The following is a 24,871-nucleotide window of genomic DNA, read 5'->3' on the forward strand; positions in this document are numbered from 1 at the left end:
GACCTGGCACCTGCTCACAGTGCCAAAACCACTGGTAAATGGTTTACTGACCATGGTATCACTGTGCTCAATTGGCCTGCCAACTCTCCTGACCTGAACCCCATAGAGAATCTGTGGGATATTGTGAAGAGAACGTTGAGAGACTCAAGACCCAACACTCTGGATGAGCTAAAGGCCGCTATCGAAGCATCCCGGGCCTCCATAAGACCTCAGCAGTGCCACAGGCTGATTGCCTCCATGCCACGCCGCATTGAAGCAGTCATTTCTGCCAAAGGATTCCCGACCAAGTATTGAGTGCATAACTGTACATGATTATTTGAAGGTTGACGTTTTTTGTATTAAAAACACTTTTCTTTTATTGGTCGGATGAAATATGCTAATTTTGTGAGATAGGAATTTTGGGTTTTCATGAGCTGTATGCCAAAATCATCCGTATTAAGATAATAAAAGACCTGAAATATTTCAGTTAGTGTGCAATGAATCTAAAATATATGAATGTTAAATTTTCATCATGACATTATAGAAAATAATGAACTTTATCACAATATGCTAATAGTTTGAGAAGGACCTGTAAACATTGCATGGTAATGTTGCATCACTCTTTTGGTCATGATTTTCAATCATCTTTAATCAACTAGTTTATATTGTACATAGTCCATTAGTCTTCATTATTCTTTAATTCTGCTTGGTAGTTTAGTTGGATTGTTTTAGCAAAGTAAAGAGTTTGTTTATTGAAATATGTTTGACTTTGAGTTGACTTATTTTTGTTAATAAATTCTTCTATTTTAAGAAATTGTGTGAATTTATTCCATATGTGTGCAGAGTTTATGCTGTTCAATAATGTCAGAGCTCGTCTCACACCTTTCTATTTTGTCCTAATACCATCACCTTACTGGGCTGGTATTCACAGGACAACCCTTAACAGACCCAAATATTATTTAATAAAATATTAAAATATTAATATTAAATATTAAATAATATTCTCAGATTAATAATCACGACAAGTCCAAGGGTGGTCACACCACACATGGATTTGATTTAGATTTATCTTTTTTTCATTCATTTCATTTTGTTGGATGATGAAAATAAATGATTAACACTTCCATTTTTGAAAGCATTCTTTGTTTACAGCATTTTTTCACACCTGCCTAAAACTGTTGCTCAGTACTGTATTTTCTGCTTTATCCTGAATAAGGTGGATAATGTTTGTTTTTCTGATATTTGAACATTTTATATCCCTAAATATGATCAGAAATTGTGAGAATTAATCACTAATCCATTATTATTTTGCACAAATGCAACTTTTCTAGACTAAAATCTCCCTTTCTTGCAGTCTACAAGGATTCTGACTTAAATGTAAATGATATCCAAACCTGTTGAAACAAGAAAGCAGGTAGAACTAGAAATATTTGTGTTTCCTTGGAAGTTTGTTCTAATGTTCAAATGTTTTTCATTCTTTGGGGCCTCCTGGCTCATTGCTCGACATTTTAATTGTTACCTTGTCTCAACAAATTTCATCCGTATTTTGAAATATTCACTTTGAAACATCGTGTTTGGAAACAACTGTAAAAACACCGTGCAACAGTAATACATAATAACAACAATACATTTATTTCCGGTTTCGCTGGCCACGCCCCCTCTTCCCAAACACGTGGATCTCTTCGAGTTTTTCATCCTTTGTTCCCTGTTCGTCAGCAGCCCAGAAGCGGGAGTGTTGATAAAGCTGTAAGAGAGCTGCAGCAGCAGCAGTTGATGAACTCTGGAAAGAAGTCCAGCAGCTTGAGGAACATCTGGTCAAAGAAACTGGAGGGAAGCAGGAGCTCAAACAGCGGCAGGACGCAGCAGAGGAAGAGACACCAGATGATGGATGATGTTTTCCAGCCCAGATTAGGTTTGGATGTTTCCTTCTTCATGCCAACTGTGTGGATGGTAGTTAAAGTTTAGGAGCCGTTTTCAGTCTGCTGGTGGATTATTCCTCTGAATTAGAACTCGTTGTTAGGATAGTGAAACATCAGCAGGAGCTTCTGGAGCCCAGCTCAGAAATATTAGAGTTTGAAACGACAGAGGATCATCTAACTGCGGTGAAGTGAGCCGATATAAGTCAATGGATCTGATGTGTGTATGTTTTTAAAAATAAAATAATAAATGCAGGTTTCAGCAGTTATTTAGATTTCCACAGACTTTTCCCAACATTTATTGTTCTTGTCATCAGGTTAGAAACTATGTGATGTTTTTACATCATTTTCCACAAATATCAACATCCAATAGAGGAAAATGTGTCCATCCTCTTTTTTCTCATTATTTTAGAATCTAAAAATAAAATAGGTTCTTTAAAAATAAAAACAAATGTTAACATAGTAGATATTTATCAGAAATTATAAGTTGTCTTTTTCAAAAGGTCATGTAACGTTTGTGTCTTTAAATTAGTTTTATGTAGCTGGACTGAGGGCAATAATTGCTCTTTTTATTGTAAAGGTGACAGACCTCTAGTTTAGGACAAAACATCTCACTGAATATGAAGTTCAATAAAATAACCAGAAACTGTTCTGTAATCTTCTTGTTGCTGATGTAGAGAGAGCTCCTTCAGTGCATATTAAACTATCATTTGTACGTCAAATATTCTGAACATAAAGCCACAAGCATGGAGTAACACGTGTTCCCATCATTGAATAATAACGCTCACTGATATAAAAGTGATACTTAATAATTAAAGCTACAACTAATCATAGAATAGAATAGATCTCATGGGTTCTGATGGATTTCCCTCAGAAACTGTCCACTAATGCCGCCTGATGCATATTTCACACATTGAAGGATTGTTTAAGGAACAAGTAGTTGTTGATTTATGATCAATTATGTCTCCCTTTTCTTATCACTGCACTAAATGACTAAATGTGTTTATTTCTGGTCTCTGTGCTATATTCATATGAACAATCTCTACTTCACAAACCATCTGCTTCACAGCAAAACTCAGGCAATTATGTTTTATATAATAGTGATTTATTTCAGGGGTTAAATATGAGATTCTGCACATGACCTAAACTGTCAGTTCTTGAGGTTCAGTTTTCTCTAAACTGCTGATCAGATGTTTTTCTCTAATGTGAATCTTTACCAGCTTAGAAACATAAAGTTAAAGTTGTTCATAATGCATGTAATGTGTTTCAGTGCTGCCAGCAGATGTTAAAGAAGAGGCTCCTGAAGAACAGAGTCCTGATGTGGATCAGCAGGAGCCAGAGCCCCTCCAGATAAAGGAGGAACAGGAGGAACTCTGGACCAGTCAGGAAGGAGAGCAGCTCACTGTGAAGGAGGAGACTGATACCAGGTTTCCATTAACTGCAGCTCCTATCAAGAGTAAGGATTTGTTTGTGTGTCTCCTGTCTGGCAGCTAACAGTCTGGTGCATCTGGTTGTCTTTTATGATCAAAACCAGATTTGCTTCATAAAAAGGAGGAAGAAATGAGACGTTTCCTGAGTTGAAACTGATGGGAAAATACGACGCAAACAGAATATAAAGATATCTACGCAGAACCTGGAGAGACTAAATGAAACTATTCTGCTCTCCTACAGACTCAAAGTTCACAACAAAATGTATTTAAAGGCTAAAAAAGAGGATTTTGCAGATGTCTCCTTTAACTCTGCTTCTTAATGCGCATGAACCTGTTCCTCTAGAAGCTTCCAGAAAACTCTGTAATTAGTTTCTTAATTTCTTGGACAAGGTTGACATTAGGGCCTGTATTTCTCTTCCCTCCTATGACCCGTCCATCTTGGTCACCTGCCTCGCTGTCTTTGATCACTGGGAGCCTTATTTCCTTTCCTCTCTAGAGACACTGGTTATCAGTATAAAACCATCTGGCTCCCCCTGTGATGTTCTTCCTCCATGTCGTCTTAAGGAGTTTTCTTCTTCTATTGGCCTCTTTATCCTTAAAGTTATTAACAGTAGTTTGACCTCCAGCGTGGAGCAGAACAATTTTAAACATACTATTGTGAAATCTGGCCTCAATCATTTTGCTTTGTTAAGCTTTAGGCCGATCTCCAAGTTACCTTTTATTGTCCAAAATGTTGGAACAACAGTTTACAACCAGCTGAAGCCTTACTGGATAAATATATGATTATGGAAGTGTTCCAGTCTGGGTTTAAAACTTACCACTGAATCGGCTCTTTTAGGGATTTTTGATGATGTATTCTTAGCAACGGATTCTGGGAACTGCTTTTAGATTTACCAGCTGCTTTTGATCCAGTGGATCATAACGTTCTCATCTCCAGACTGGAGCAGTGGGTGGGCATCACTGGCTCAGCTCTTTAATGGTTTAAAACAGGTTTGAATGTCCCACCCCAGTAGCAGCTTTAATTCTGCTTCGTTGTTACATCAACTACCTCTCAGCGGTAGCCTGAAGGTCCTGGGTCTGACTCCCCCTCCTCATTTATCTTCTGCATGTAGCTTTGATATCTCTGTTGACCAGGTGCATAGAGAGCTTTAAAAGCTTCACCCTAGGAAATCTCCTGGTCCTGACGGTATCAGTCCAAGGGTTCTGAAGGCTTGTGTGGGTCAGCTGAGTGGAGTGCTGCAGTACCCCTTTCCTATGAGCCTGAAGCAACAAAGAGTTCCAGAGCTATGGAAAACATCATGTCTGGTCCCAGTGCCAAAGAAAGTACATTCTAAAGGACTTCATGGCTATAGACCCATAGCTCTGACCTCCCACATTATGAAGGTCAGAGAGAGGCTGGTTCTGTTGCACCTGAGGACACGGGTGTGTGCAGCCCAGAGTTGGTGCACGTGTTGGGGATAGTATTTATCCTGATATTTAATTCCAGCTCCAGACCTACTACAGGTAGAAGTCACCTTGGGCAATAGGCGCTTATTCCCAAGGTTCCACATCGATGTATGGATGTACTGGCCTTGTGTGTGTGTGTGTGTGTGTTTGAATGGCATGTTTTGAAATTAGGATTATATGATTATGAATATTTAGAAAAAAATAGAATTTAACAATCATAATTAATATATAATGTATCATTCATATCCAAAATCACCCACAGTGTTTAGATATTCAGAATATACTATGAAAATGTGATTGTTTGGCTGCTTGCACTTAATAATTGGAAGTATTAAGTGAGAAGCATGGACGTGAGGACATGATGAGTGGCTGAGATCTCGTGAGAGCTGTGCTCAAGTAATAACTCAAGTAAAACAAGCCAATAAATTGAAGCCCAACATAGAAACTTTTAAAAATACTAACCATTGTCTCATATTTCCCAACAAAACAAATTGGAAGAGGAAACCTTAGACAGCCTGGAGAGCTAGGTAGACCAATGTTTTGACAACATAGTAATGGGCAAAACACAAAAATCTGCATCCATGACCACACCAGCATCAAGATACCCCCGTTCAAAATGCTCGGCCAGCACCTTCACTATCTCTCCAGAGAAAAGCTACGCTGATGTCCTGGACTCTATTGGCAAGAAGCTACCCAGCTTGGATGCTCGTCTTACCCTGGTGGAGGTTCTCCACAAGGAATTTTCAAGCTCTGAGGGAATCTCTGGAGTTCAGCCACAAACAACAAGCTTCGCTCACAGCCAAGAAACAAACGCTGAGGGATAAGGTAAAGAAACGTACCGATGGAATGATGCAGCTGTCTGAAACAAAGAAATGAGGGAGACCATCCTGAATATACAAGCTTGGGGCATGTGGGACAACCTTGTCTTCTCCAGCATCCCGTAACGGTCAGAGGAGGACGCTGAATCCACTATCTGGGAATTTCTCCAAAGTCACCTAAAACTCCCAAGTGACGAGTTTAAAAACATCACTTTCCATCGTGTTAACTGGCTCGGAGGTAAGAAGCCCGACAACAACCGGCCTCGGCCATTTGTAGTGAAATTCAGGCACTACAAGCAGAAAGAGCAGGTCAGGAGTCGGGGCAGAGAGCTACGGAGAACGAACTTCAGCGTCATTGACTAGTTTCCAAAGGAGATCCTCAAATGGAGGAGAGTATTATTCCCAATCAGGAAGAAATATATCACTGAAGTGGCTGTAGATAAACTCTGTTAATGGTCAGTTGTTCAGGGACCTGGTTGGATAAGAGGTTAGATAACACAGTTATAATCTAATGTAAAGCACAGCTCAGCATGATGAAAACATGTAAGGCAGGAGTAAAGAGATTGAAGAAAATCTGATTAAAATCTTAACCAATCAAAAGCATGAAGCTTCGAATAAAAGCATCCAAAGTAATTGAAAATCCTCAAAAATAACAAAAAAGCTTTATATATTATGTACAAAATAATAAACATACAGTATTTTTATCAACAATGTAATAAATATTCTTTTTCAGCTTTAAATTAAAGCATTTAAATCACTATATACATTTGTGTTTTATAATATGGTAATTAACACTAGAACTCCCAAGCCCGTCAATTTGACGGCGAGCATTCTGGATGCGAGGCGGTGATGATGTCATCACATTACATTGATCAGAATGCTAAAGGTTTTCTTGCACGCTATAATATGATGGTTTTGACAAGAATTAATAATAGTATTTGATCAAAACCTATTATGTTTTATTGTTATTTAACCTAACCCTTTCACTCCACAGACATAAACTAGCACTAAAAATGCCTTCAGCTCAACCACACTCATGTCCCAGTAGGAATCATCTCCTAAAACTCTGCGGGCCTCAACCACCCTGCAGTCCTGAACGTGGATGAGCATTTTGGCATCCACCAAGCAGAAGAACGCAGTCTGGGCATCTTGGATCTGGCGTTCTGTCAACGCATTCTGGTTCTGATGCCTCCATCTACTTTCTTCCTCCCCTACTACTGTCCACACAGTGCCATCCTTTCCTATTTCCTCCTCCTTCCCAGGTGTGCGCTCGTCTTGCAATGAAAACGCAGTAAAGCGCAGAATAGATTGTTGTTCCTGAGCTACTATATCTATTACCTAACTTATTGTTTATTTCTTTGTCCATCATCAGTGTCTTGATCTGTAGTTTTTCTCCTGCCAGCTGGATTGCTGGGTTTATAGCTGGGCACTGATCACCTGGCTCCTCTCCCTGTCTCTGAACCTGCGCTGATTGTGGCACTGTTGCTATAGTTTATATATTATTAGTTTACTAATCTGTAAACTATAGCCTAAAATGATTAATTGGTTACATAGGCTAGTCTTTTACTTCCTTGAAATAATGCGCCACAACCTCCTGCTAACGGGACGACTCGTGTTTTTTTAGCCGGGGGAGGCTCACTCTCTGACCCGCTGTCACTGGAACTGAATGCTGACCAAGAGCCGTCAGAATCCCTCTCGACCCCAGAATCACAATCATCAAATTTTTGAAGCATCTCCAATGCCTCTTGAGCAGAAAACATCCTTCTAGAAGCTATTTGTAGGATGCCAACAATCTCCTTCTCAGACTGCGTTCTAGAGTGGCGGTTGCTAGGCAACGCTCGTGTGTATACTCAGCCGCGGGGAAAAAAAATATCAATGTAAATAATAGGGCCGTCAAAATAGCGGCTGTAGTAGTTAGAGGTAGAAATACTTAGATCTTTAAATAGAGACATAGGAATACACAAGACACAGGTTTAGAAAAAGTCAGGATGCCAGGAAGATAAGAGTTTAATAAACCAGAGTTATGTCATGTCAAACTTTCAAAACCGTCAAATTGACGGCCCTGGGAGTTCTAGTGTTAAACCATGACACCGTGAAACCAATATATTTACAGTCCAGGTTATCACACCATTGTGGCCTCTCTGATTTTACCTACTGTACTGTTCACTGATAATATTTATCAGATTCTTTTCTCTAGTTTTAATCTTTATCATCTTTGTAACATTGTCAAGGTAAAGTTGTTCATAATGCATATAAAGTGTTTCAATGATGTCTGCAGATGGTAAAGAAGAGGCTCCTGAAGAACAGAGTCCCGATATGGACCAGCAGGAGCTGGAGCTCCTTCACATAAAGGAGGAAAATGAAAGAATCTGGGCCAGCCAGGATGGAGAACAACTGAATGTGAAGAAGGAGACTGATGATACCATGTTTCCAGTAACTGTTGTTCATATGAAGAGTGAAGAGGATGAAGAGAAACCTCTGTTCTCTCAGCTTCATCAACACCAAACAGAAGACAGAGATCTTCCAAGAAGTATCTCAAATGACCAGATAAAAGTAGAAATTAAAGTAGAGGACTGTGGAACATCAGTATCCAGCAGGATCCCAGTTCTAAATACTCAGGGAGGCTCTTCCAACTATTCTGAAACTGAAGATAGTGAGGATGAAGATGTGAAGCATCATGAATCTGAGCTTAAACTCTTATTAGACCCTGAATCTGAAGACAGTGAGGAGGATTGGAAGGAGAGCAGGACTCCAGGGTCAGACAGAAACACTGTCAACAAATCTTTGAGCTGCTCTGAGTGTGGAGGAAAATTTGCTAACAGACGCTCTCTTCAGAGTCACATGACATGTCATCCAAGATTAACGTCTTCAGATTGTTCTGGTAATGAGACGTGTTTCAGAGAAAAGAAAAACATAGATTCACTGACAAAGTTTCAGACGGGTAGTAAAGATTTTAACTGTGGTGAGTGTGGTAAAAGTTTTAACTTGAAACGAGATCTCAAAAGGCACACAAAAGTCCACACAGGAGACAAACCTTTTAGTTGTGGTAAATGTGGAAAAAGATTTTCCCAGAAGTCATATTTAAACACACACATAAGAATTCACACAGGAGACAAACCTTTTAGTTGTGATACATGTGGAAAAAGATTTTCCTCCAAGTCATATTTAAACACACACATGAGAATTCACACAGGAGACAAACCTTTTAGTTGTGATACTTGTGGAAAAAGATTTGCCTGCAAGTTATATTTAAACACACACATGAGAATTCACACAGGAGACAAACCTGTTAGTTGTGATGCTTGTGGAAGAAGATTTGTCTCCAAGTCACATTTAAACAGACACATGAGAATTCACACAGGAGACAAACCTTTTCGTTGTGATACTTGTGGAAAAAGATTTGTCTCCAAGTCATATTTAAACACACACATGAGAATTCACACAGGAGACAAACCTTTTAGTTGTGATGCATGTGGAAGAAGATTTGTCTCCAAGTCAGATTTAAACAACCACATGAGAATCCACACAGGAGACAAACCTGTTAGTTGTGATGCATGTGGAAGAAGATTTGCCTGCAAGTCATATTTAAACACACACATGAGAATTCACACAGGAGACAAACCTTTTAGTTGTGATGCCTGTGGAGGAAGATTTGTCTCCAAGTCACATTTAAACACACACATGAGAATTCACACAGGAGATAAACCTTTTAGTTGTGATGCTTGTGGAGGAAGATTTGTCTCCAAGTCAAATTTAAACAGACACATGAGAATTCACACAGGAGACAAACCTGTTAGTTGTGATGCATGTGGAAAAAGATTTGCCTACAAGTCACATTTAAACAGACACATGAGAATTCACACAGGAGAGAAACCTTTTAGTTGTGATGCATGTGGGAAAAGATTTATTACCAAGTCACTATTAAACACACACATGAGAATTCACACTGGAAATAAACCCTTTGGTTAAGATCTTTGTGTGGACTGTTTTGGTTTCAAGTCACAATAGAACAAACGCAAGAATCCAAACTGGAAAGAAACCTTTTGGTTGTGATGAATGTGGTAAAAACTTTACCTTCAAGTCAAATCTAAACCAGGATGATAGAATTTACAGAAAATACAAACCCATTGCTAGTTATGTTTGCCAGGGCCACCATTCAACCTAGGGTTTTAACAGATTTCAATGAGAGTGTTTCATTGCACATAGGTTGGTTTTATGGATTACAGACTTTTTAGCAGGTAGAGTCCAGCAGGTTCAACACTCTCTGACAAAACAATTACCAGCACAAGCTCTCCTCAGGGATGTGTTTTATCTTCATTGTTATTCACCTTGTACACAAACTCCTGCAAAAGTACTTTCCGTAATAGACATTTAATTAAATATGCTGACGACATGGTCCTTTTAGACGACAAAGGAGAGGAGCATGGACTAGTTCAGACCTTTTCACTAATTGGTGCAAAAAATCCAAGTTGCTATTGACTTCAGGAAGCTTCAATCATTCTCTCCAACCATCATCGATGGAGATCAAATTGAGACCAATGCTAGAAGTACCTGGGCATGGTTCTGGACTGCCATCTAAGGTGAGACTCATGGGCTGACAGGGCAACTTAACGCCCTTAGAATGTCCTTGACTTCTGTTCATAAGAACAGTCCACTTAAGAGGCAGTGTCTTGTTAAAGAAAATTAGTTTAGGATATAACAACCTAAATATTGTTAATTTCATTATGTTTAGCTTTTGTTTGTAGTGGTATGAGGCTACCTGGTGAAGCTAATCTGAACAGGCCTCTAAACCTTAAGGCCAGTTTTATTTGTTCTGTGTTTTAAAGTTGAAACAAACGTTATTTCAATGAGATGTTTTAAACAGTGATGGTCCAATAATGGGATTTTGCTCCATTTTATCTGTGGTTTGTTTAATCGCTTTGAACTAAGCTGCTAAAATTGTGTCCCAGTACTGCTTAAAACATGCTAAAGGTTGTCTTTGCTAGCAGCTAACAGGCTAATAGCCTTGCTTATAAACATGGTATACAGCTTTGTTTACAACAGAGCTTGTCTCATTCGCTCCGTAATCATTGGATAACGCACCATCAATGCTTGTATACACATTAATATTTGTATTGTATGGTATTTAAAATAACGTATACAATTATTGAATAAGGTATTTTCTTTGTCTTAGCAGCTGGTGACCTAGATGTGAATCACCACATCTCTCCATCCGTCCAATAGCGGTTCGCCCCTGGCGTCTTCAAATAAAGTTTCTCACTTCCGTTTTATGCGATAATAACTCTGAAGAATAATTACATACCATTGAAAATCAATTGTCCCAAAAGGTTATAGATTTCTAATTTGGGAAATTATTCTTTTGAAAATTATTTTATTAAAATAATGTATTACTTACCTTCTGTTTTGTGTTGTGACTGGTTGTTTGAACATATACCAGTTGTTGCCCTTAATTACTTTTAAAACTAATTTGACCTCATTTCCAGATTCCTCAAAATAAATCCTGGTTCTTAAACCTAAATATCAACACTGAACTATGACATCATTGCATCAATTTTATTGGTCCCCTTTTATCTTTTATTTGTATATAGTTTCATTAGTTTCTGTATTCCTTTATTTTGTTTGGTAGTTTTAGTTGAATAGTTGTAGTCTAGTATTTTTTAATTGACATATTTTAACTTAGAGTTGTTGTTTTTTGTTTAATTCTTACATTTTGAAGTTAAGGTGCGGTGAATTGATTCCATATGTATGCAGAGTTTGCTGTTCAGTAATGCGAGTGCTCGAATCACTCTTTCATCTATTGTTCTAATATCACCACCATATTCAGCTGGTATTCACAGGACAATACTTGAAAGGCTGGTTATTTAATTAAATATAAAATAGCATCAGCATATTATTGCACAACAACATTTGTTAACCATGCAGTTACATCAAAACATTCTGTTAGCTTTAGCTGTAATAAATTTCATATCATCAGTGTCTGTTTACAGCAATCTGTGATGAAACATGAAGCAAATCCTTTGTTCAATGTAATATTTGACCCGTTTACTCCATTTAATTTATGTTGCTGCTCTGTGTTGGATGTTTTTCAGACTTGTTTTATGATTATCTGTGAATATCCCAAGCTTTCCTCAGTAAAGATTATAATACAGTTTTAAAGTGAAAGTTTATTGTTCAAAACGAGGGTTTTAATCCAACTTGAAGCTGTCTTTTCCCTTCTTTTGCCTCAGAAGCAACAAAACACTGAACTCCACTTTGACAAACTTCTTTAAAACTGTTAAAGTTGCACCTCTACATGGAGTTTGTATTAAGTCTATAAAAGTCACAAATGGCAGATGTGGCACGATTATTGGTTATAGTTTATAGAGCTCTCTTTACCCTACCTGCTTCATTAATGACAAAGCTCTGCCCTGAAGTCGTACCTTTTCATTAATAATAAGTAAAGACTGTTGGTTAGGAGCTGAAAAAAAAAAATCAATGTACCTTATTTTTCAGGTTTTAACTTTTTGTCCTATTATTTACTTTAATTATGGTTGTTTTATATTTTCTTAGCAAATTAGTCTTACTTTAAAATAAATTGTTTTAATGTTTCGTGACTCCTTCATTAATTAGTCTTACTGCAGTATCTTTGTGTTTATGTCTTGGTTTTAAAAGGAGCTATAAAAGCAAGGTTGAATTGAATTAAGCTGAAGATCAATAAATTGTATATGAATGAATGTTTTAAAGAACTTTGACTTTTCTGGGCTGCGGTTGGGTGGATGGGGCGGTGCAGCATGTCTTGTGCCTGCTCCACTTGTGAAAATAAATCTGTTGGGCTTCTTCTTGGCACCTACGCAACAATTAATATCACAGTAAAGTGGCGTTTAGACTTCCAAATGTCTGTTTAATTCCATATTGATTCTATTAAGTAGATCTTCAGCTCTTTTTTTTAATGATTCACTTTAAGCAGATAATATAGAAGCAAATAAGATATGTCCACCCTGTTATTTTCCCCCTTCTTACCATATGTGTTGAATAATGGAAAAAGTTCTTTTTTTAAAATAATGATGAAATGACTGCAAAACATTATTCCCTCTTTAAAATATCCAATAGTTCCACCTTCTTTTCTATATACAATCTGACTCTGGACAATGAAGTGACTGGGTGAACACTGGCCTGGTAGAGAACCATTGATACTTAACCAGTATCTGACTAAAAAAGTGAGTAGTTTTTTTTTTTTTTTTTCAAACATATTGATTAGAAAAACATATTTGATCAGTTAATAAATAACAAAGTCAAGGTCTTGATGCGGTTGGCTAGGCTCCCTTACATAGATAACTGTTGGCCAACAGACTGTCTTGTATTCCAGTGAGGATCAGGTTGGATCATTATTGAAACTGATCTCTTCATGATTGAATTATCTTCATATGAATCTAGTTTATTCTGATTTCTTGTCTAATTGGAAATGAATTTGACAGGTTTGTGTGGAAAGTTCTTTGAGATAAGACTAGTTGTGAATTGGTGCTGTATAAATAAACTGAACTTAATATGCAACACTCTAAAACGGTGTTTAGGTATGAGTGTGTTTGAGTCTGTATGGTTGTTTGTCTACCAGGTGTTTCTCCATGCCTCCAAGGTCCATCAACACACACCTACAGACCCCATCGTTGTGTTGTCTTCTATGTTGGTGAAGAGTGTACTTTTTTCATCATGTAAAGCACTTTGAATTGTCTTGTTGCTCAGATTTGCCATACAAATAAACTTGACTTGTCTTGCATTGACCCTCACCTTGTCCTCCTCCGACCATCCCTTTATTATTAATCAGTAAACTAACCAGCATCTGACCGCAGCTCATACCACTGTTGATGCTGCTGCAGCATTAGGTTGATTTTCTTATTGAGGAGCAGTTTTCCCGTCCACTTTGAACATGACATCCTCTTGTGCCACTGTCCATGGTGCTGCAGAGTCAGTTTTACTTGCTTTATTATCAGCAGCTTCCAGTCTACAAAGAACCTGACCTCTGCCTGTTCTGATCTTCATAGTTCTGCAGCATCAGTTTGATTTCTTTAGGAATGACCATTTTCTCAGTCCACCCTGACCTCTTTGTGTAACAGTATCCATGGTACAACATTATCCCTTTTACTTTCTCATTAATCAGCACTTTCCTTTAAGTTCTGAAACCGACTTCTGCTTGTGCTTTTGCTTCTTTATATATATATATATATATATATATAAATTTAAACACTGCTCAAAAAAATTAAGTGAACACTTAAGCAACACAATATAACTCCAAGTAAATCAAACTTCTGTGAAATCAAACTGTCCACTTAGGAAGCAACACTGATTGACGATCAATTTCACATGATGTTGTGCAAATGGAATAGACAACAGGGGGAAATCTTTGGTGATTAGCAAGACACACTCAATAAAGAAGTAGTTCTGGAGGTGGGGACCACAGACCACTTCTCAGTACCTATGCTTTCTGGCTGATGTTTTGGTCACTTTTGAATGTTGGTGGTGCTTTCACACTCATGGTAGCATGAGACGGACTCTACAACCCACACAAGTGGCTCAGGTAGTGCAGCTCATCCAGGATGGCACATCAATGCAAGCTGCGGCAAGAAGGTTTGCTGTGTCTGTCAGCGTAGTGTCCAGAGCCTGGAGGCGCTACCAGAAGACGTGGAGGAGGCCGTAGGAGGGCAACAACCCAGCAGCAGGAACGCTACCTCCGCCTTTGTGCAAGGAGGAACAGGAGGAGCACTGCCAGAGCCCTGCAAAATGACCTCCAGCAGACCACAAATGTGCATGTGTCTGCACAAACGGTTAGAAACCGACTCCATGAGGATGGTATGAGGGCCCGACATCAACAAATGTGGGTTGTGCTCACAGCCCAACACCGTGCAGGACGCTAGGCATTTGCCAGAGAACACCAGGATTGGCAAATTCGCCACTGGCGCCCTGTGCTCTTCACAAATGAAAGCAGGTTCACACTGAGCACATGTGACAGACGTGACAGAGTCTGGAGACACCGTGGAGAGCGATCTGCTGCCTGCAACATCCTTCAGCATGACCGGTTTGGCAGTGGGTCAGTAATGGTGTGGGGTGGCATTTCTTTGGAGGGTAGCATGATCCTCCATGTGCTCGCCAGAGGTAGCCTGACTGCCATTAGGTACCGAGATGAGATCCTCAGACCTAGACTTCATGTGGCTGGAGTGTGTCAGCAGTTTCTGCAAGATGAAGACACTGAAGCTATGGACTGGCCCGCCCGTGCCCCAGACCTGAATCCGATTGAGGACATCTGGGACATCATGTCTCGCTCCATCCACCAACGGAGAAGGTGGGTAATGTTTGTTTTTCTGATATTTGAACATTTTATCTCCCTAAATATGATCAGACATTTTGAGAAATAATCACTAATCCATTATTATTTTGCACAAATGCAACTTTTCTAGACTAAAATCTCCCTTTATTGCAGTCTACAAGGATTCTGACTTAAATATAAATGATATCCAAACCTGTTGGAACAAGAAGGCAGGTAGAACTAGAAATATTTGTGTTTCCTTGGAAGTTTGTTCTAATGTTCAAATGATTTTCATTCTTTGGGGCCTCCTGGCTCATTGCTCGACATTTTAATTATTACCTTGTCTCAACACATTTCATCCGTATTTTGAAATATTCATTTTAAACATCGTGTTTGTAAACAACTGTATAAACACACGTGCAAAAGTAATATATAATAACAATAAATTTGTTTCCGGTTCCGCTGGAAATACACGTGGATCCCAAACACGTGGATCTCCTCCGGGTTCTTCATCCTTTGTTCCCTGTTCGTCAGCAGCCCAGAAGCTGGAGTGTTGATAAAGCTGTAAGAGATGTTATGGATGTATGATTCTGTGGCCTTTTCTAATCATCTCTTTGCTGCCCTAATTAAATATATCTGCCCTTGTTGCTTATCTGCCGCATCGCTCACTTCTACAGCTTACACAACGTAACTGCTGATATCACATAAGATGCAACACATAGTCAAGGATAAACTGATACAAGAGGATGACCTTTAGGAGGTTTAAGAACAGGCATAGATAAAAGCAGGACTCACGCTCCATTCTTGGCTCCTCTCGGTTCATCCCTAAGATGGGCTGAGGGGGGCCCGGCACCGAAGGTGAATGTCACTCTGTATCTGTTCAATTGTATATTCTGTACACTGATCATTTTTACATTAAATCTTGATTTTATACTTAACCATTTCTCATTATTTCACAAGGTAAATACTTTACTGGTTTTACTGGTTGGGTCTCAGAACTGGAGAGAAACAGATCCGGTGGTGCACAGGGAGGAAAGAGAGTAAAACTCCCGTTTTACAACAATATATACAACAATTATTTCTAAGAGATTAAATACTTTTGTAACAGAATTGATAAAGGAAGACCACACAGGATTAATGAGAGGACGTCAAACACATGATGATATTAGAAGAGTCCTGCATATAGTAGAACAAGTACAACAGAAAAAACAAAGTACCATACTCGTAAGTGTTGATCCAGAAAAAGCTTTTGATTCAGTAAATTGGGAATTTTTATATAAAATATCCAAAACACAAGTTTTAACACTCAACTATACTCCATCAAACGATTTACTGCAAAAACTATCAGAGAACCAATGAAAGTCTGCACTAGTATAGAAAATATGGCGACACTGAAGACATTTTAAAAGCTCCAATGAAACTCTTTAATGTAAGACTCTGGAGAACATTTTAGGACTTTGTTTAAACCCTGGACATACTGCAACATTTCCTGATATCAAGAAGTCAAGAAACAGTTGTTATTTTGATCTTTTTACACTGGTGGGAATTCTGGGCCCATGTGGGATGGTTCTGTTCGGACACGTTTGGATTCTTCAGATGATCTCATGTGTTGAACAGGGAAGGTTATAGTATTACTACAAGCTGCTACAGATGGACAGCAAATCTTGTGTTGACCAAAATGTGACGCACTGATGAATGAACTTGACATTTACTTTGAAAGTCTTCCTCTCCTCTCGCAGAACAGGAATGTGGGCCTGCCCTGGTATCCACTTCCAAAAGGTTCTAGGAGATAGTGCTATGCTGTACTCTGCCCTTGATGAGGGTTCATCTAAAAATATATAAGTAACAAGGAACTCAAGTATAAAGTTATCATCATATATTCATATTTCATTCATGTTGAAAACATTGTTAAAATATTAAGATTGTGGTTCTGTTATGCTGAGAAGGAAGCATTAAAAAGTGTAATAATGTCGGCGCATCGTTGACAGAAAAAGTAAACCATCTTACCACTATTTGACTACTTGATGAAACAGTAATAATTGTACATTTAGTTTTGATCAATCATTTATTTTAATCAAAATGCATAGATTAAAAGCAGTTACCTTCCTCTAGTTCCTGGAGAAGATCCTGCAGATGATCCATTAGGTTGACCTCAGATTGTTCCTTGTTAGAACCACTTTCACTGAGTTCTGCTGGGCAGACAGAGATGATGACGTCTGCATCTGTCCATCAAGAGGAGGAGTTAAAGCAATCCCTTATATTTAGTCACATGTATAAGTATGTGTTTGATTGTGTTTCATAGAGCCAATTTGATTATTATTGTCCATACTGTCGCTACAAGAAAACATCATTTGTCATAAGTAATGTCACAGAGTATTGAACAGACGTTGAACAGTTACTGGCTGCTCTTGAATTTGTTTACCATGAGTTGGAGAACAGAAACAAAATGATGAGCCACAAGTCCATGTGTTTTTGTACTTTTATCTAAAAATGAATTATTCATCATTATAACATTCATGGATGAGTCTTAAATATTTAACATGTCTTTTGCAGGTATGCCACCAATAGCTGAGTTGTGTTTTGATATGTTCACATTTTTAAATGTGGACCCTATGATTCTTTAAAATACATCTTTTTACTGTAAAATGATTTTATCTGTCAGTGACAGGGTCTGTTAGGCAGGACTTAAAAGAAATTGGAGCAGATCATTTCAATAACATTCAAGGGAATCTAAGGGAATATAAAAAAACACATTAGTATTTCTTAGTATGTTATGATACTATGGTACTAAATAACTATCAACTATAGAAGCTGCTATAATGTCTTGTTTTGTATTTCAGGGACACAGATCAACACACAATCACCAATTTTAAAATGATGCCTTTTAAGACAGAACCCAAAGTGTACTAACTGGTACCAACATGGCTGACAAGTATCTGGGTATCTGGCCGTTATATCTGAGCAGCCATAGAGCCTCAGCCCGTCCCTTATGTGCTGCTACATTGGGAACACCCTCAGATTTGCATGTAGGACTAATGATCTGTTGATGAAAAGAGGCAAAAACAAATGAGCAGGGTAACATTACTATAAAACAAATATTATAGGGACATGTTGTGTAGTGCTAGGGGCATTTGAAGCCATATTAGTTCTGGAATATTAAGGTCGTCTTTTTGTCTAAATCCACTAACCTGTACAAAGTTGTTATGTAACCCACAACAATAAGATTATAGTTAGTGCGGTTATGTGATGTTTATTAATGTCTTTTTGGATCTAATGTTACATTCTTTTGAGTCAAGGGAAGATGATGAATAACACATAAATTGTCCTTGACTCCCTATACTCCTATATGAGTCTCTGTGTAATCTGTATTCACCAGAACAAACTGATAAAAGAAAGAACATGAATAACATGAATAAAAAGACAGAAAACATATTTAATCTGTACTTTATATTATAATGAAATAAATGTATTTCCTTTAAATAAATCTGAAACCTAGATTGTTTTTACTCTCCAGTTATTTAAGTTATAACTGAATTAATTCCAACAATTATTATACTTTATTGGTTTTATTAAATAGTTAATTTACTGGAGCAGCACAGTGTTAGGAAATCATGCCAAGACAATAGTTTTCTTGATTATTGCAATGATGTGATAAATCTACATCTTCCTCTCCAACCTCTTCCTCATCTGTCATTGTGTTGTTTCCTACATCATCTGTGATCTTTACTATATTTAACAGTATTATCTCTGTGACATGAATACAACTTAAATCAACAAATACTGCATTTAAAATAGTAGTATTATTATTGCACACACTGATGATGTCGTTCCATTATGATATTTTCTCTTTTTTTGAACATGGCGTATTATTTGCCAGTTTTGCTGCTAAATTTTAACCAGATGTATGTAAAGTACGTCCATTATTATCCTGTGTGTGTTGAGATTATGCATTAACATCAGAGGTGATTTGATGTGAATTTGCAACAGTAGGCTACAAAGGACTTAAGGCAACATACTGTCTGAACAGAACTTAAGGCACAAATAATTCACATACATACCGCATCATTTATTCCTTTTTATTCAAGCTGATCAATCCGTCTGATGGGAATATTTGCAGATGATAATTACCCTGCTGATCTATCTACAACAGCAGTTTAGGTTGTATTATGTATTAAAACATTTGCTTTTTAAAATGTTGGGCTTTGAGGTATTTTATGCTTTCTAGCAGTTATCCAAATGTTCTCACCTTTGATAAAAGATCAGTACAGTTTTCTATCTGCCACATCATTTATGTCCCAGCTTTCAAATTCAAGGGATCCAGAGCACAAGACTTTGTAGCACCAAGGCATCATAAAGTTTGGACCTGGTCCTCCTGGAGCCAAACTGACAGCCATTATTTCTCCAACAGTCCTGGAAAAAATAAAACTAAATTGAAATCAGTTGTTGGAATGATAAAAACAGGAAAAAAAAAATAAATACAGTAAATCTGTTGCATGATTGTCAAGTTTAACTGAAATCATAATAAACAACAGATGACATTTTGGCAAATACCTGAAATGACCTCTGTCCAAATCAGACAGGAAATACTTTGGTGCGCAGCCATGAAATCCCTTCAAGAAGAAGACCTCTCAGTCCCTGCAAGCATTTCTAAAAATACACAGAATGTTTTCAGTAAAAACATTTATAATAGAATACATATTGCAGAACTACAGAGAAATTAATTCATGATTAATTTAGACTTACTGACAAATTTTATATATCTGTTTGTCTTCCAAAAATGCATTGTTACAATCTAAAATGTTGTCTAAATTGTCAAAAATTGTCCCTAAAGTAAAAAGAATTAGCCGACTACAACTTTAGGTAAAGATGTTCACCAAAACATTGTCAATGCTGTGAAAAGTTGACCAGTAAAAAGGAAATGTAAAACTTTACTTATATTTCAGTAATGAAGGGTTTGGATGATAATGACATTCCTGTCAAAAGTTCCTGACGGAGGGCAGCTGTGTCCATCCCAGCTTCACCTATGAACATGACTTTCAGTGGGTTGGTCGGTATGATTCCTTCTGACGTTGCCATTGAGCAACGCCTCTTTCCAACATGTTGGCGACAGACTGTGATATCAAAGCTTTTGCCATCTGTTGATACTGCACTGGTGATTTCTTTCATTACATCATCAAGACTTCAATCAGTAGAGGAAAAAAATAAGGAAATTCAGTTTAGAAAAACAATCTGAATGAAGAACTTTCTATGCTAACAGAAAAAATATTTACTATCCACAGTCTGTGTGTCGCTATATTTCATATAAATAGAATATACTTAGTTTAAATGCATCTGGATAAATTATATTGTGTGTGATTGAGATACAGAAAATTACATATATAAAATATATAAAAAATAAAAAATAATTAACATTAGCACCTATGTGTGAAATGTGTCAGCTATAAATGATATATTAACATGTGTCAGTGACTTTTTCAGTGAACCTCCAAGTGATTTGGAAACCTGTTCTGGTCTGGGTGAGGTCTCCTCAAGACTGAAAAATAAAAACGGGTTACGACAGCATTAGGAGGAGTACTCTGTTCATTTGGATTAGAAGGTTTGTTATTGTATATTTAAAATAGTGGAGAAACTTCACTGTTGGCGTTGAGATATTTATAAAAATGGTTCCTATTTTTAGGAGCTCCTCACCTGTCTCCACAACAGCTGGCATGGATCTGTAAAATATCCAGCAGATATTCCTCTTCACATACTGGACAAGCTGCCTCAAATTAAAAACTAAAAAATGAAATGGAGAAGTTGTTTCTTAGTTTGTAAAATGAAAGTTGTTCAGTTCAGCAGCTTTATGGACAGATTTATTTAAATAAGTTTTTTTAGGTGAGATGCTGTATTGTGTAAGTTGTTGGTGACCGAGTTTAATATTAAATTAAAGTTTAAAACAACAACTGGTATGACAATAAACTGCTGTAATATTTAGTATGGGTTATGAATTAAAAAGGACAAAAAAGTACTTATTATTTTTGAACATACAGTATGTTTCCTGCCCACTATATTAAAAGAGGTACAGGTCATACAAAAAGAAATGTTTCCAAAGTTAACACATAGTCCTGCATTACCAGATGTGTTCCAGGGAAACTGGCATCATTTGTACTTGATGTTGACGCCACTGGAGTACCTTCATTAGCACTGCTTTCATGATGAGAATACTTTAAAAATATATTTTTGTAAGAAAAAGTAGAAAAATAAAATAAAGAGCATGACGATATTAAACAATCTTAGAGATTTCAAAGTCGTCTCCTGAAGATCTGAGGTCAACACATGATTTTACACGGACAGCCAAGACTTACAACTGCAAGGTAACACTGCAAACTTCCCATGATGCTTTAGGCATGCTTTGAAGTTCTAGAGCATCCAGAGGAAGAGGAGACATATCAGTTTTCTCCTGAAGTGGAAATATGTAGATCATGTTTTTTCCTCCTACGGTCACAGTTTTCAAAAGGTTTCCATGGTAATCCTCAGTCTCTGGAGGTATAAGTGAAAGTTTTCTCCGTCCAGAACCTCCTACAAAAAGAAATAAACAAGCAATATAATAGAAGAGCACAAATAAATTCTGTAAATAACAATTTTACAGTTTTTAATACTTAATGTTTATAAAGCAGCCATCCCCCTGTTAGATTTTGAAGTTTTGGGTAGTGACTGGTCAGATGTTCTGAAATCTGTTCATGGAAAAGAACAAAATAAATTTTTTATAAAAATAAGTGTTTAAAAAATGAGTGTGAATAAAAGCAGTCAAAGGGAGGACCTTCCTCTACCTGTAAGTGATCAGCAGACTCAGGGAAAGTTAAAGTACGTCTCTCCATTCCAGCTAGAATGAGTCTCAACTCTGTGTCTGATTTTGGTGTTTTATCAGTGTTTTCATTAAGCAAAAATAAAAAAATGTGCTGTTATACTTTTGAAACTGGTGGAAACCACTCTGGATGGAGAGAAAAAGCGTTTTCTTCCCCTTGCAGAACTTCTTGAAAAAAATACCAGGGAAAGACCTATAAATTTAGACAGAATAAAATGTTGCTTACATTGATCAACCATAATCTTGTGACAGCTTGTGTTCGTAAGACTTTTTTAGCTTACTGTAACATAACATAATCATGTGAGTATTGTGACGTGGCTCTTTGCATGTAGGATGAAAAGTTACATTTAGGCTCCTCCTTCAACAACTAGGCTACGTCTCCTGACTACAAGTGTTGGGTCTCTTTATTCTGCACAGTCTAAGGTAAAGGCCTTGCCTCACGTGGTCGAGCAGTGTTGAAAACACCCTCTAACACTCCAAAGGTTGAATTATTTTTCCAGAGTATTAGCTGCTAGGAGTCCAAGGAGATTATAATATTCAACTGCATTTAATGGTTTGTGGGTATTGGATCTGTTTGTTTAGCAAAATCAGAGATAAAAGCCCTGAAGTTACAAGCATCACATGATCGATAGGTGTTACAAAAACCCTCCTTGTTCCACCATTAAACAATAGTCCTGCACATTAGCTGCATTTTGCCTTCTAATATTAAATGATCACAATCACAGATAACAGCTGTGAGGTTTAAATCCTGCAGTTTTACAAACTATTTTAATAACCAGAGTTATAAACTTTACTTGTCTGTTTCATTGTATTGTGGCTGATAATGCACAGCTTAAAAAGTCACAATATGGTGAATTTATTTTTATGTGAATAATGCTGAGGTCAGTGACCTCTTGTATGGAACCAGTCTGAAGCTCATGCTCGTTTAGAGACCCTTTTAATGATATGCTAATTTTGTGAGATAGGAATTTAGGGTTTTCATGAGCTGTATGCCAAAATCATCCATATTAAGACAATAAAAGACCTGAAATATTTCAGTTAGTGTGCAATGAATCTAAAATATATGAATGTTAAATTTTCATCATGACATTATGGAAAATAATGAACTTTATCACAATATGCTAATATTTTGAGAAGGACCTGTATATACAAAAGAAATACCAGATTGTAAAAGTTTATTGCACACATAAAATTATAAGATGAAAGAGAAAAAAACACAGAGAGGCACAAATTCTCATCAAATAGGAAGTCGGAATATCCGAGCTCCGATTAGGAAATTTAATCTGGAACCTCCGCGAAAGTCTGAATTATGAGTCAGTTGTAGACGAACTACTTTCAGTGTTTATAAGACGAGATGTTTCAACGCTGTTTATATGCACGAAATAGCGCGTAGATCAGTGTTATTGTTGTAAGGCTGCTGTTACAGTTGTTATCAATACGAACGAAAACAAGCAGGAAACTGGAACGCTACAACCCGGAAATGACGTAAGTTCCGACGTCCCAGTTCCGACTTCCGAGGTTCCGCAGCATTTATCCTTTGTTCCCTGTTCGTCAGCAGCCCAGAAGCGGGAGTGTTGATAAAGCTGTAAGAGAGCTGCAGCAGCAGCAGTTGATGAACTCTGGAAAGAAGTCCAGCAGCTTGAGGAACATCTGGTCAAAGAAACTGGAGGGAAGCAGGAGCTCAAACAGCGGCAGGACGCAGCAGAGGAAGAGACACCAGATGATGGATGATGTTTTCCAGCCCAGATTAGGTTTGGATGTTTCCTTCTTCATGCCAACTGTGTGGATGGTAGTTAAAGTTTAGGAGCCGTTTTCAGTCTGCTGGTGGATTATTCCTCTGAATTAGAACTCGTTGTTAGGATAGTGAAACATCAGCAGGAGCTTCTGGAGCCCAGCTCAGAAATATTAGAGTTTGAAACGACAGAGGATCATCTAACTGCGGTGAAGTGAGCCGATATAAGTCAATGGATCTGATGTGTGTTTGTTTTTAAAAATAAAAATAAAATAATAAATGCAGGTTTTAGCAGTTATTTAGATTTCCACAAACTTTTCCTAACATTTATTTTTCTTGTCATCAGGTTAGAAACTATGTGGTGTTTTTACATCATTTTCCACAAATATCAACATCCAATAGAGGAAAATGTGTCCATCCTCTTTTTTCTCATTATTTTAGAACCTAAAAATAAAATAGGTTCTTTAAAAATAAAAACAAATTTTAACATAATAGATTTTATCAGAAATTATAAGTTCTCTTTTTTAAAAGGTCATGTAACGTTTGTGTCTTTAAATTAGTTTTATGTAGCTGGACTGAGGGCAAAAATTGCTCTTTTTATTGTAAAGGTGACAGACCTCTAGTTTAGGACAAAACATCTCACTGAATATGAAGTTCAATAAAATAACCAGAAACTGTTCTGTAATCTTCTTGTTGTTGATGTAGAGAGAGCTCCTTCAGTGCATATTAAACTATCGTTTGCACGTCAAATATTCTGAACATAAAGCCACAAGCATGGAGTAACACGTGTTCCCATCATTGAATAATAACGCTCACTGATATAAAAGTGATACTTAATAATTAAAGCTACAACTAATCATAGAATAGAATAGATCTCATGGGTTCTGATGGATTTCCCTCAGAAACTGTCCACTAATGCCGCCTGATGCATATTTCACACATTGAAGGATTGTTTAAGGAACAACTAGTTGTTGGTTTATGATAAATTATGTCTCCTTTTTCTTATCACTGCACTAAATGACGAAATGTGTTTATTTCTGGTGTCTGTGCTATATTCATATGAACAATCTCTACTTCACAAACCTTCTGCTTCACAGCAAAACTCAGGCAATTATGTTTTATATAATAGTGATTTAATTCAGGGGTTAAATATGAGATTCTGCACATGACCTAAACTGTCAGTTCTTGAGGTTCAGTTTTCTCTAAACTGCTGATCAGATGTTTTTCTCTAATGTAAATCTTTACCAGCTTAGAAACATTAAAGTTGTTCATAATGCATGTAATGTGTTTCAGTGCTGCCAGCAGATGTTAAAGAAGAGGCTCCTGAAGAACAGAGTCCTGATGTGGATCAGCAGGAGCCAGAGCTCCTCCAGATAAAGGAGGAACAGGAGGAACTCTGGACCAGTCAGGAAGGAGAGCAGCTCACTGT

At 37.4% G+C, this 24,871-nt stretch overlaps 3 protein-coding genes and 2 long non-coding RNA genes across 10 annotated transcripts in view; 3 read left to right on the forward strand and 2 right to left on the reverse strand.

Moving 5' to 3' along the window:
* The window catches only part of LOC124861391 (NACHT, LRR and PYD domains-containing protein 3-like), a 923,911-nt gene that overhangs the window by 510,010 nt on the left and 389,030 nt on the right, over nt 1-24,871 (forward strand). The window lies entirely within an intron of this gene.
* Nucleotides 1-24,871, reverse strand: part of LOC124861426 (gastrula zinc finger protein XlCGF57.1-like) — a 1,067,819-nt gene that overhangs the window by 118,199 nt on the left and 924,749 nt on the right. The window lies entirely within an intron of this gene.
* Nucleotides 1-24,871, forward strand: part of LOC124861475 — a 337,361-nt gene that overhangs the window by 94,780 nt on the left and 217,710 nt on the right. The window lies entirely within an intron of this gene.
* Nucleotides 1,832-24,765, forward strand: LOC124861520. 2 transcript variants are annotated; one of them, XR_007036641.1, is made up of 3 exons: nt 1,832-1,891; nt 23,269-23,461; nt 24,736-24,765. It is a non-coding gene; the product is annotated as an uncharacterized LOC124861520 (long non-coding RNA). The 2 variants fall into 2 exon arrangements; XR_007036640.1 differs by lacking the exon at nt 1,832-1,891 and adding an exon at nt 22,919-23,195.
* On the reverse strand, nt 20,283-21,167 carry LOC124861530. The gene is made up of 3 exons (XR_007036652.1): nt 20,980-21,167; nt 20,555-20,641; nt 20,283-20,399 (listed from the first exon to the last, which is right to left on the reverse strand). It is a non-coding gene; the product is annotated as an uncharacterized LOC124861530 (long non-coding RNA).

This window comes from Girardinichthys multiradiatus, chromosome 24 (genome assembly GCF_021462225.1).
Source record: "Girardinichthys multiradiatus isolate DD_20200921_A chromosome 24, DD_fGirMul_XY1, whole genome shotgun sequence".
Lineage (NCBI taxonomy): Eukaryota > Metazoa > Chordata > Actinopteri > Cyprinodontiformes > Goodeidae > Girardinichthys > Girardinichthys multiradiatus.